At 35.5% G+C, this 11,906-nt stretch overlaps 1 long non-coding RNA gene across 1 annotated transcript; it reads right to left on the bottom strand.

Moving 5' to 3' along the window:
* Nucleotides 1-4,850: 4,850 nt before the first annotated feature.
* LOC125849801 (uncharacterized) lies at nt 4,851-7,529 on the bottom strand. Its single transcript, XR_007444710.1, has 3 exons — nt 7,403-7,529; nt 6,892-6,968; nt 4,851-5,058 (listed from the first exon to the last, which is right to left on the bottom strand). It is a non-coding gene; the product is annotated as an uncharacterized LOC125849801 (long non-coding RNA).
* Nucleotides 7,530-11,906: the final 4,377 nt, after the last annotated feature.

The following is an 11,906-nucleotide window of genomic DNA, read 5'->3' as shown; positions in this document are numbered from 1 at the left end:
ATTTTCATACTGCTCTTTTTATTATAATCTTTTTGTTTTTATAAGTTATTATTAATTGGGTATTTTCTAAATTATATGGTTTCATTTCTTCTAACCATTTTATTCCTAATATTATATTATCTTCTTGATATATTTTAAAATTTATTAATATCATTATTCCTCCTAGGATTATTTCTTTTTGGGTTGCTTCTTCTATAGGTAACAATTCTTTTGGTAATCCTGGGCATACTTGTTCTTTGGAAATTATTTCTTCTTCTGATACTAATTCTCTTGGTATATAATTTTCTTCTTGTCCAGTATTTATTATAATGATATGTTTTCTTTGTTCTATTATTCCGGTTATATAATAATGATATGGTTCAATTTCTTTTATCCTCTGGTATTCTACCGATTTTCTTGTTGGTTGGGAGATTTCAATTTCTTTATCTAAATTTTTTATCCTTTTTGATGTACTTATTCTATCACTTACTATTTCTAAATCTTCTTCTATGTCTATTTCTTTATAACTATAATCATTATTATCTATTACTGTAACAATTTTTTCAAAAGGATTTTCTATTTTTATTTTATTTATCTTATTTTTTGCTGTTATTTTATGTTTCGTTGTTAGTACATATAGATTTTTACAGCGAGCTGTGAATATTTTACTCCCTGGGGCTAACTCTATTCCTGACATTTTCCAGTATAATACTAATGATTTATCTATATTTCTATCATTTATTGCCACTGAATAATTAGCACTTATTATAAATTTGAATTTTTGGTATATTAGATTTCCTTTTACTGCACTTATTATACTTCTTTCTATAGGTTCTATTATCCTGTCATCTGCTAAGTATATTTCTATTGGTGTATCTATTCCTTCTCTAAAACAAGCTTTTATTAATATTTCTGTTCCTCCCAAGTGTACGTATTTTATGGGTTCTTTAGCTTTAATGTCTTGTATTTCTTTATTTATTATAGGTATTCTTGCTTTTCCTTGAGTATACTTGCAATCTATTATATGTTCTTTTTGGCTTACTACGTAGTATTCTTCCTTTTGTCTTTTGAATATGTTTCTTATTAATGGTACTTGGAATATTTTTTCTACGCTAAGATCTAACTCTTTTCCTTTTATTTGTTCAAATATATTAAGATCAAAAATTACTTTTTGTTCTGTAGATTCTTCATTTGTATATTCATCTTTCTTTATTATTTTTACTTCTTTTTCAGTCATTATATTCTTCTATTTCAATTTCGGACTGTTCATTTTCAAGTTCGTATATGCTATCATCGCTTTCTAATTCGTAATGTATATAATCTATTTGTGTATAAATATCTTCATTAATTACTATTTCTGATATTTGTTTTTATTTTGGATTCTTAGGTAATTTACAATCTTTAGCTAAATGTCCTAGTTTTCCACAATTATAACATGTACATTCTGATATTTTTCTTTTTGGTCTAAAAGGTCTTTTTGCTTTTGTATTTTTGACATAATATCTTCGTCTTGGTCTTTTATATCTATATTGAGATTTGAATTTTTTATACTGTCCTGGTTTCCTATATTTCTTTTTATAATAATTATCATTGCATCCAAATTGGGGTGCTATTTTATCTTTACAGCATGCTAAATTTTTAATTATTGTTTTTTCCATTTTCATTTCTTCTCTATATTTTTCACATATTGCTGAATACCATTTTTGTAGATATCTCATTCTCGCTCCTAGTGTATCTTGTAATCCTGCTTCATTCCAATCTTTTATTATTTTTGAACTAAATGGTTCTGATAATTTTGTAAAATATAATTTTCTTATTTCTTTTGCTTCTTCTGTATTGTATGTTCTTTTATAATAATATTCTCTAAATATACATGTATATTCGTCTATGTAACACATATTACATATAGCTAATTTTAACATTAAATTTCTATGAAACTATTTTTCTTTATTTTGTTCTTCTACTTCTGTAGTTGTACTACTAAATTCATTTCTTATAGCGATTTCATATTTATTTAATATATCAATTGGTGTAGTTGCAATTTCTCCATCCATTGCCTTATTATTTCTTAATATTTTTGTACTTTCGTCTTCTAAGTTTTGTAACCATAATTTTACCGTTCCTATTAATGTTCTTTCTATATACCCTGGTACTTCTGTCATTCCGATTTTATTATCTATTAATTGTTTTGATATATATCCTACCCATAGTTGTATTGTTTTATTTATATCTGCTACACAATCTAAATCTAGAAAACCATTATTTCGTGACGTTGTAGATGGTTTCCATTTTTTATCTATTCCTCTGTTTAATCGTTTATTCCATAAATTATCATATCTATCAGATTCTTCATAACTAACCGTATAATATTTCGGACTTAATGTTTTTTGGATTTTTTATGCTTGTGCTTGTACTGGCTTTATCTTTTACATCTTTTATTTCTTCTGTATTTATTTCTATCGTATTATCAACTATTTCGGTTTCTTTTATTTTTTCTAATATTTCAGTATATGTTTCACTTATTTCTGAGTCCTGTTCTGAACAATTTTCATCTTCTATATCAACATTATCTACTCTTATATCTGGATTTAATTTTTCTTTAATTTTTTCTATTTCCAATTTTAATTCTGTTTCTATCTCTTTTTCTTTTTGTTTAGCTGCATATAATTCTTTAAGCATATTTAGTTCTTTTTCTAATGCAATTATCTTTTCATTTTTTACTTCTTCAATCTGTTGTATTTCTAATTTTGCTTGTTGTTTTATTATATCTATTTCTTTTTTCTTATCTATTTCTTCATTTTCTTTAGTTATTCGTATCATGGAAGTTAGACTATGCTAGACTTGAGTGTGAACCCTTAAAGAACGAATCAAAATCTTATAATTCAATTGAACCCACATTATAAATGGGAAGCAATCAATCAATTACAAAATTGATAGAGTGAAAATAAATAACCCAATAGATTTGTCTATATCTAGCACATAACCCGATTCCAATTAATCAATCACACCCACAAATCATGCATTTAAAACAAGGGAAAGATGAAAGGATGAAAAGTAACTATTAAGAACTCAATATTCAATCATAAGTAGAATTGTGAGGCTACTGAATCTGCAAGTCTTAACCCAAACTATCAACTATTAATTACAATGATAATTTTCTCCCAAAAAATAATAAGATATGAGATGCGTAAAGACTTCTCATGATGTCCTCCTTAATCATCACTCATTAGCTTTTGTGAGAATTGGGTCCAAAGTTATGTGAAATTCTAAGTTTACCCCTGTTCAGATAACTGCTGGTCACCTAAGTAACCAGAAATTCTCTAAAGAATACGTCAAAAGCAACTCAACTTACTACAAAATCAAACCCCAAGATTTCTGGCCCCTTCAGCATAATGAAGCCCGCGCGGTCGCCTAAGCTACCTGTTGACTTTATATGACTATCATAAAAGTGTCCTCCGTGTTGCATGAGCGAGATAAGAGAGTTATTTCTTGCCATATTTACTGATTTTTCCACTCCTTTCCATCAATTTCCATCAAATTCCTTTTTGGACATAATTACTGATAATGTTCAAATATACTTCTTGAAAAGAAATATAAACGATCGTATGCAATATATTTATCCAACTATGAGTCGGGGTTGATCCCACAGAGAATATGGAAGAATATTGTCAATAACAAATATTTAACTCGATAGTCGTTATATAAAAATAGGGGGATTTAAATTGAAATAAACTAAAAACAATAAAAAGATAGCTTTCAACTAAGTATTTATTTATATTCAGATTATTAAAAGTAACTAAGAATGTGTTTCCCATAAGCTCATAACGCGGTAATCCTAATAATAGTAATCATTTTCTAGTGTATTACATGCAAAGTGATAAGTTAGGTATCTCTAATTCCTTGGTCCGGCAACTAGATAATTTCATCCCACACTTTGTTCCAGCTACGTATGTATAATTTACTAACCCTTACATTTACCTCATATTAGACATCACATCGATGTTTGACTTAGTTATTACTTTGAACCAATTGGCACTAGACAATTAGATAGTATCACACTAAATCTATGTTGATAATTCTTTTCTTGTTGATTACTTCCTTTGGTCCGGCAAAAAACAACAAGGCAAGTTCTAACGTTGCGCACCAGTAAAAAGACTTCTTGACGAAAGAATTATCAATGCATGCTTCAACACTATTCAAGATTTACTTAGTTATTATTCATACTTTGTTAATCGCTTATGGTTTCCACAACCCTAGTTATTAAAGTTAGCTACTCATTATCTGAAGAACACAATCAAAATTTATTAAAATAAATATGTTTGTGATAATCATAAAAAGTTAAGAACAATAGCTAAACTATCTTTTATTAATCACGAATACAAATAAATAATAAAGGAGAAGAAAGAATAAACCACAATTCTCCGGTCTCCATGACGGCTCTTCCAAAGTTCTTACGCTTGAAGAAAATTTATATTGTGTCTTGTATGTTGATTCTTGGCTCCCCCAAATAATTATTTCTACGCATTATTTACAGATGTAGGAAACCCTGAATAAAATAATTGAGTCCACCTTAAATTAGGAATCCAAAACAAAAAAAGAATTGGATTCCTTTTCCTTTTTCGCCTCGTGAACAGTAGTATTGTCGCCTCAACATAATTCTGCACACTTCACTTGCTGCCACGTGGCAGCTGTCACGACCCGATTTATCGAGTCATGATGGCACCTACTATAACCCACCAGCAGGTAAGCCAACCCATAACCCGGAACAACAAGTAATGGGTGTGAGGGTAGAAATTAAACAAGAGTAGGCAAATAACCATATAAACAGGCGGACACAAACCAAAAACATATATACAAATAAAGCTCCCTCCCAGAACCTGGAAGTCACTAGTACAGAGCTACTACAAAATGAGTACAAGTCCCAAAACCGGACAACAGAGACTGGACTGTCTCGAAAGGAAAAAGACAAGTCTATATATACAGATGGAGACTGAAATAGTACAAAACGCCGTGTGCTCACCCCCGTCTCCGGATAAGTCTACTCCAAGCTAGATCAACGCTGGCTACTAATGCTCGGACCTGCATCACAAAATAGATGCAGAGCGTAGCATGAGTACCAAAACAACAGGTACCCAGTAGGCATCATCGGCCGACTGAGCAAGATAAGCAAAAGTAAACTGAAATGCGAATAAAGGGTCACATCAAGTGCAAAGAGTAGTAAATGGGGGGTATGTACACGAGCGTACAGGCAACAAAGACAAGCAATCTAACTAACTCCGCCGGGCTCCCATAAACCCGACGGGTACGCTCGTGCACAATAAAAGAAACCACCTGCACGGACCCCCATAAGCCCGGCAGATGGACCGACAGTTGAAGTAAAATAATGGAGCTAGAAGGTCTATCACAATATTACCAATTTCCGGACTTGTAACTGAACCATTCCCAATCATATTCCAAGATCTCATTACGTCCCGGACTTTAACCGGAATCTCTCCAACCTCCAAAACCTCAACCTGCAGATGAGAGTAATCAAGACTAAACTGAAGCTTTAGTGAGGAATTGGGAATACACCACGTGCAAGCTGGACCACGGACTCGAACCGGGTACTATAGCTAATGAGTCAACCTATATGGGCTGGACCACGGACTCGAACCGGGTGCTGTAGCCAAAGGTCGGGCACGGGTGGGCTGGACCACGGACTCGAACCGGGTGCTGTAGCCAAAATCAGATCACAGGTAAGCTGGACCACGGACTCGAACCGGGTACTGTAGCTAAGCCTGGACATAAATGAGCTGGACCACGGACTCTAACCGGGTACTGTAGCTGAAACCAGATCACAGGTAAGCTGGACCACGGACTCGAACCGGGTACTGTAGCTAAGCCTGGACATAAATGAGCTGGACCACGGACTCTAACCGGGTACTGTAGCTGAAACCAGATCACAGGTAAGCTGGACCACGGACTCGAACCGGGTACTGTAGCTAAGCCTGGACATAAATGAGCTGGACCACGGACTCTAACCGGGTACTGTAGCTGAAACCAGATCACAGGTAAGCTGGACCACGGACTCGAACCGGGTACTGTAGCTAAGCCTGGACATAAATGAGCTGGACCACGGACTCTAACCGGGTACTGTAGCTGAAACCAGATCACAGGTAAGCTGGACCACGGACTCGAACCGGGTACTGTAGCTAAGCCTGGACATAAATGAGCTGGACCACGGACTCTAACCGGGTACTGTAGCTGAAACCAGATCACAGGTAAGCTGGACCACGGACTCGAACCGGGTACTGTAGCTAAGCCTGGAAAAAGTAAGCTGGACCACGGACTCTAACCGGGTACTGTAGCTAAGAATCAATATCCAACCATCCGTCGCGGGAAATATCACCAAACCGATTACCATAAATAATCCTTTTAGTCCGACCCTCATATACCCCAAATCGCCGAGGAAGTATCCAATAATGAGTAAGCTAGACCACGGACTTTAACCGGGTATTTGTAGCCGATATAAAAGCAGGGCATTATGGATACAAGGTCATAAGCTGAGTTACCGACTATCAGACTCAAGTCTGCTATATCAGTCTACAAGGAGCTAACCGTCCGAAACGACGTCGGAAAAAGTTCTACTGCCCAACGACATCCGAAATCTCGCAAGTCTATGGCAACACTAGTCTAAGCCTAGACTAAGGCCAAACATACTTCAAATCAATATTATCATATACACCACCAGATATGGCTATTCAATAATATCAAGAGACATGCTGTCATAATCCAACACTTTCCCGAAATAAGGTCTAAGGCAGGAATTATAGAAATTTAGCATGCTCGACACCCGAACCCCTCCATACTCAAGCAAATCAATAAACAATTGCCTAAACATGCTCAATCTCACGAGAGAAAACCATAGCCTACCTGAAAGCCGATCACGCGTGCTCCAACTCACGGTACCGGATCTTTTCCTCTCCGAACGGTCTCCAAATGCTTCCCCACTAACAAAAGGTTAATCACCTCGTCATTACGAATATATTGACACTAAAATTATATTTTTCGGAGACGGACCCAAAATCGGGTCTAAAACGGGATTGTGGGGCCCACACTTAGAATCTCAAAATCGAATCCGTGGAAACGTCCCAACTACCTTACTAAACTAATATCCCAAAATTTTAGCACAAACAGATGCCCACAACACCGCAAATCAGCCACAATAATTAAAAAGGACAGCCCTTTCATCATCAATTTCCGGAAAAACGAGACCCTTTCAACCCAAACAGATTATACCACGACGATCCTTGCGAAAAACTCTACAAGTTAGCCCCAAGAATGACTTAAAACGGACTTACGATGATCAAGATCTCACATTTCAAAATTCAATAACAAAACCATCCGGAAATCACACTGGCAGTGGCTAAAATTGATTTCTTACCTCAAACGAAGCCTCCCCTCGCGTTTCCGAGATCACCGCTAGATTCCCCTCGAAATTCTCTTGAAGTTTGCCTTTTGAATCACTTAATTTGGACTCAAAATGAAGGATTAATCTCAAGTTGAAGTTGGATGAAAAATATGGACAAAATTCGTTTTTAAAATCTGGAAATTTCCAGATTTCACTCCTCTGCCACGTGTCGTCACGTGGCTCTGCCACGTCAAAAATTCTACAACCCTTCAAACTTAAATTTCGATGTTTCGGACTCGTTCGGAGTCGGAAAAATACAAACCTTATATGGAATCTGATTGGAAACGATATTTCGGACTCAACGGTGAAGGCGGAATTTCCATTTGGAGCTCGCTTCGATGAAAAGTGGGTCCCACACCCAGTATCATTTTGAACCAGATTCCACAATTGCCATCTAAAGCCTCGGGAAGTGAACAAAAGGTCGTTCTAGACCAAAATCAATATTCCGAAGCTAACCTAGCTGTCAGAATTTTCATTTGAGCACGACTTCCAAGAAGGTTGACCAAAATCAACTTTTCAAGTCATTACATTTAGAGTCTACAAATTATTACAAGATGATAATGGAACCTAAATAATATACAAAAACGCACAAATTAAATCAAATTTAGTTTGTCTAATGCTTTCAACCCATAGCGAATCTTCAACATGTTGAACCTTTAAGTTCGAAACCTGTTAAGTTAAAAGAAACAGCATTCCACAAATATAACCAGTAAATATAGTATAAATTTCACATATTAATAATACAAGTTAAATCAAAGACTGGCAAGCATCAACGAACAACAAATGGTATACGCATAAAAATAAAGGGACTGACCCGGATGCTTCCATAAAATTTATATAAATGTATGGATGCAAAGTAAAATAAATGCTAAATAAGAATACTAACCATTTAAGCATACAAGAAAATATCAGTAATGAAGACCCCTCAATCCACTTTCGACCCGTACACAGCAAAACAAAGTGTATGAGTATTCCTTAGAATTCACCGAAAATTATTTTTAAAGAGTAGAGAGTATTTTTTTTTACTATTTTGTTAGAGTGTGTCCGTGTGAGTGTTCAAGCATGAGCGTATAATGTCTGCCCATGATGCTAAAGGTTGTCTCATTTATATTGCAAAAAGAGGAGCATGTAATACGGAATACAATAAATTAAGAACAATTTTGAATTCTTTTTTATTTCCTTAACCAAGAAATATAATCAACAAAATTATTTACCTTAACCGGGACCCTTTACCAAAAATAAACAAGTAGACATCAATACACACTATAATTAAGGTAAAGAAATCAATCAATATCAGTCAGATAAACATGTAAAATCAACCAACGTTGTTTACAAACCATCGAATATATTTTTACCATATAAGATCTGTCTACCCTTTAACTAGGGCCAGAAAGGTTCACTAGCAACAACCCATAAATTAGACAATATATAATATCAAGCAAGGGAATAGTTATTTAAGGGAAGAGAACAATTCGGATCCAAATCATCTACCACAACATGCTTCCATATACTAAGCTAGCATAAACTTTTATTTTATTTTATTTCTATCAAAGAAGGAGGCGATTCTAAACAATAAACGAAATCAACCTAATAATAGAAAATTCCTCAACACTAATTAAGGAGAAATCAATTAGAATTGAGGAAATTCACATCAAGACATAACTGTTCTAATAATATGAAAATCAAGTACACGTTAGTGTTAGCAAATAACTAAAAGAAAAATTGACATTCTAAATCAAACTTGAATAAAATTTAGCAAAGTTAGAACAATATGCATTCAAAAATCCAATCATCACAAAGAAGAGCATGTTACACATCAAAAAATAATAAGTAGTTCAAGTTTTAACACGCAAATAATTTTCATCACATAAAGCAAGCATAAAAAATCAAAATGAATATTTCAATAATCAAACTAGAAAATTTTGTTTTAAGAGTGAGGTAATGATTAAAAGTACGTACCTAGACGGATTGGTTAAGATCCGTCATCACAAAAATTTAAAACCTCAGATCTTTGCCGAAAAAATAGAGGGGAGTCGCCAGTGGTTTTGTAGCTACTGGTCGGAGTTGTTGTTGTCGCTGGAAAAGAGAGAAGACAAGGGCGTGGGGATCGCTGGCGGCTATTGCTGGCTGGAGCAGCTGCTAGCCTGGCTGGTTGTCTTCGCCGGTTGTTGCTGCTATACGGCCTTGCCGGTTGCTGGTGGAGGAGGATAGCGGCTGTCGCCGCTCATTTTGCCAGAAAATGGAGAGACGAGAGGGAGGAGAGAAAGGAGAGGGGAAGAGGAAGACGAGGGGGAGAGAGCAGCGAAGAGGAGGCGGCGATGCCTCCTCTGGTTTTGCCGGAGAAGAGAGATAGAGGCAGTGACTGCTGATTTTTTGGAGGAAGAACATGGAAGAATGAAGTTAGGGTTTGGTCTTTTGATAGTTTAAAATAGGAAGATTGAGAGATTTGATCCGATCCGTTATATCCAAATATGATGAACGGTTGAGATTAAATCAGAGTGAGATGAATGGGTAAGGATAAAAGTTGAGTTGGATTAGAATCTAAAATTGGTTATAATTGAAATAGGAATTGGCTAGAATTGAAATAAAAGGGTGGTTATTATTGAAATACAATTGAAATTGATTAGGCTAGAATTGAAAGGGAATAGAATAAAATAGGCTACAATTTAAACGATTTTGAGGAAATTTGAAGGAATGCTATCTAATTAAAATACTATTACTATTATAATTAAAGTCACTTAAATTTTAAAACATTTGAATAATTTTGAGTTTTACTAATAAATTTTTTAAAAATATTTTATTAATATTTATGATAATTCTATAAAGCAAGCATACTAAAATATACAATTTTTAGACAAAATCGACTAAAGTTTTAAACTTGAAATATATTTTAAAATAAGTATTTAATTGGATAGAAATCCTAAAAAAAGGCTAAAGGTCGGTTAAAATTGGGTGTCAAGAGCTGCCCCTTGGTTGATTGGGAATGAAGGATGAATTGTCGGGCAACCAACGTTGACTTAGTAGCCGATTTTGTCCAACCGACGAGAGATGTCAGTGGGATTAATTGAAACGATGTAGAATTGAAAAGGGGTACGACCGAGACTTTTAGTGTTAAACCGCCTACATATCTTTGGTTATACAAGAATCAGGTCGTATTTAGTTCTAGATTCAGGAGCAAACGAAACTCCTAAAGATTGAAAGAGTGCTACGATATTCAAACGGGAATGATATTGGCTTGAATGGATAAGATTAGAGCACTGAGAAAGGCATGACATAGGGATTTTCAGTTTAAGAGTGCAGAATCCGATGAAGAGGAGGTAGTATGAGTAACCAGGGATTAATTAGAAAATGGTGATACTAGTAGCAAAGAGTTTGGTAGGGCTTTCGTTGTGATAGATGTAAGCACGATAATTGTAGCCGAGAGGTGAAAAATTTCTTATCTGCAAAATGTTAGTCTCTGCAAGTCTGTATCTTGTAATATGATTAGAGCAAATATTTTGAACAAACAGTAAAAGTAAACATGATGCAATTTCCCATATCAACCATGATGTTTGCCTTAAGACTATGAGCGATGTCTTAGGCTATGATGTCTAGGGCCATGATATGCAAAAATTATATCCTCAGGTCATGAAAATGTTGTCTACGGGCCATGAAAAATGATGCCTTTAGACTATGACACCTTTGGATCATGCTAAGCAGAAAGTAAATCCTTAGGCCATGATATGATGTCCGCAGGCCATGAAGGATGCCTTTAGACCATGACGCATTCGGAACATAAGTAATGAGTAAAGAAAGCGTATCTGTAATTCTGGCATCTGTTGATACTTGTAGCTTGTTTGGAGTTTATTCGAGCATTGCAATTCTCGAGAACAATGCAATCTCGGGCACATGCAATTCGGGCTCATGCATTGATGTAATTCTTGGGCACATGCATTATCAGGCACAATGCAATCTCGGGCTCAATGTAATCTCGGGCATAATACAATATCGGGAACATGCAATTTGGGTTCAATGCAATCTCGGGCACATGCAATGATGTAATTCTCGGGTACATGCAATATCGGGCACAATGCAATCTCGGGATCAATGCAATCTCGGGAACAATGCAATCTCGGGCACATGCAAATGATGTAATTCTCGGGCACATGCAATCTCAGGCACAATGCAATCTTGGGCTCAATGCAATCTCGGGCACAATGCAATCTCGGGCACATGTAATGATGTAATTCTCGGGCACATGCAATATCGGGCACAATGCAATCTCGGGCTCAATACAATCTCGAGCACATGCAGATGATGTAATTCTCCGGCACTTGCAATATCAGGTACAATGCAATCTCGGGCTCAACGCAATCTCGGGCAAAATGTAATCTCGAGAACATGCAAATCATGTAATTCTCGAGCACATGTAATATCGGGCACAATGCGATCACACGCACAATGTAATTTCAGGCACAATGCAAATCTTGAGCACATG

The sequence above is a fragment of the Solanum stenotomum genome, unplaced genomic scaffold (genome assembly GCF_019186545.1).
Source record: "Solanum stenotomum isolate F172 unplaced genomic scaffold, ASM1918654v1 scaffold10909, whole genome shotgun sequence".
Lineage (NCBI taxonomy): Eukaryota > Viridiplantae > Streptophyta > Magnoliopsida > Solanales > Solanaceae > Solanum > Solanum stenotomum.
This window is presented reverse-complemented; position numbering and strand designations above follow the sequence as displayed.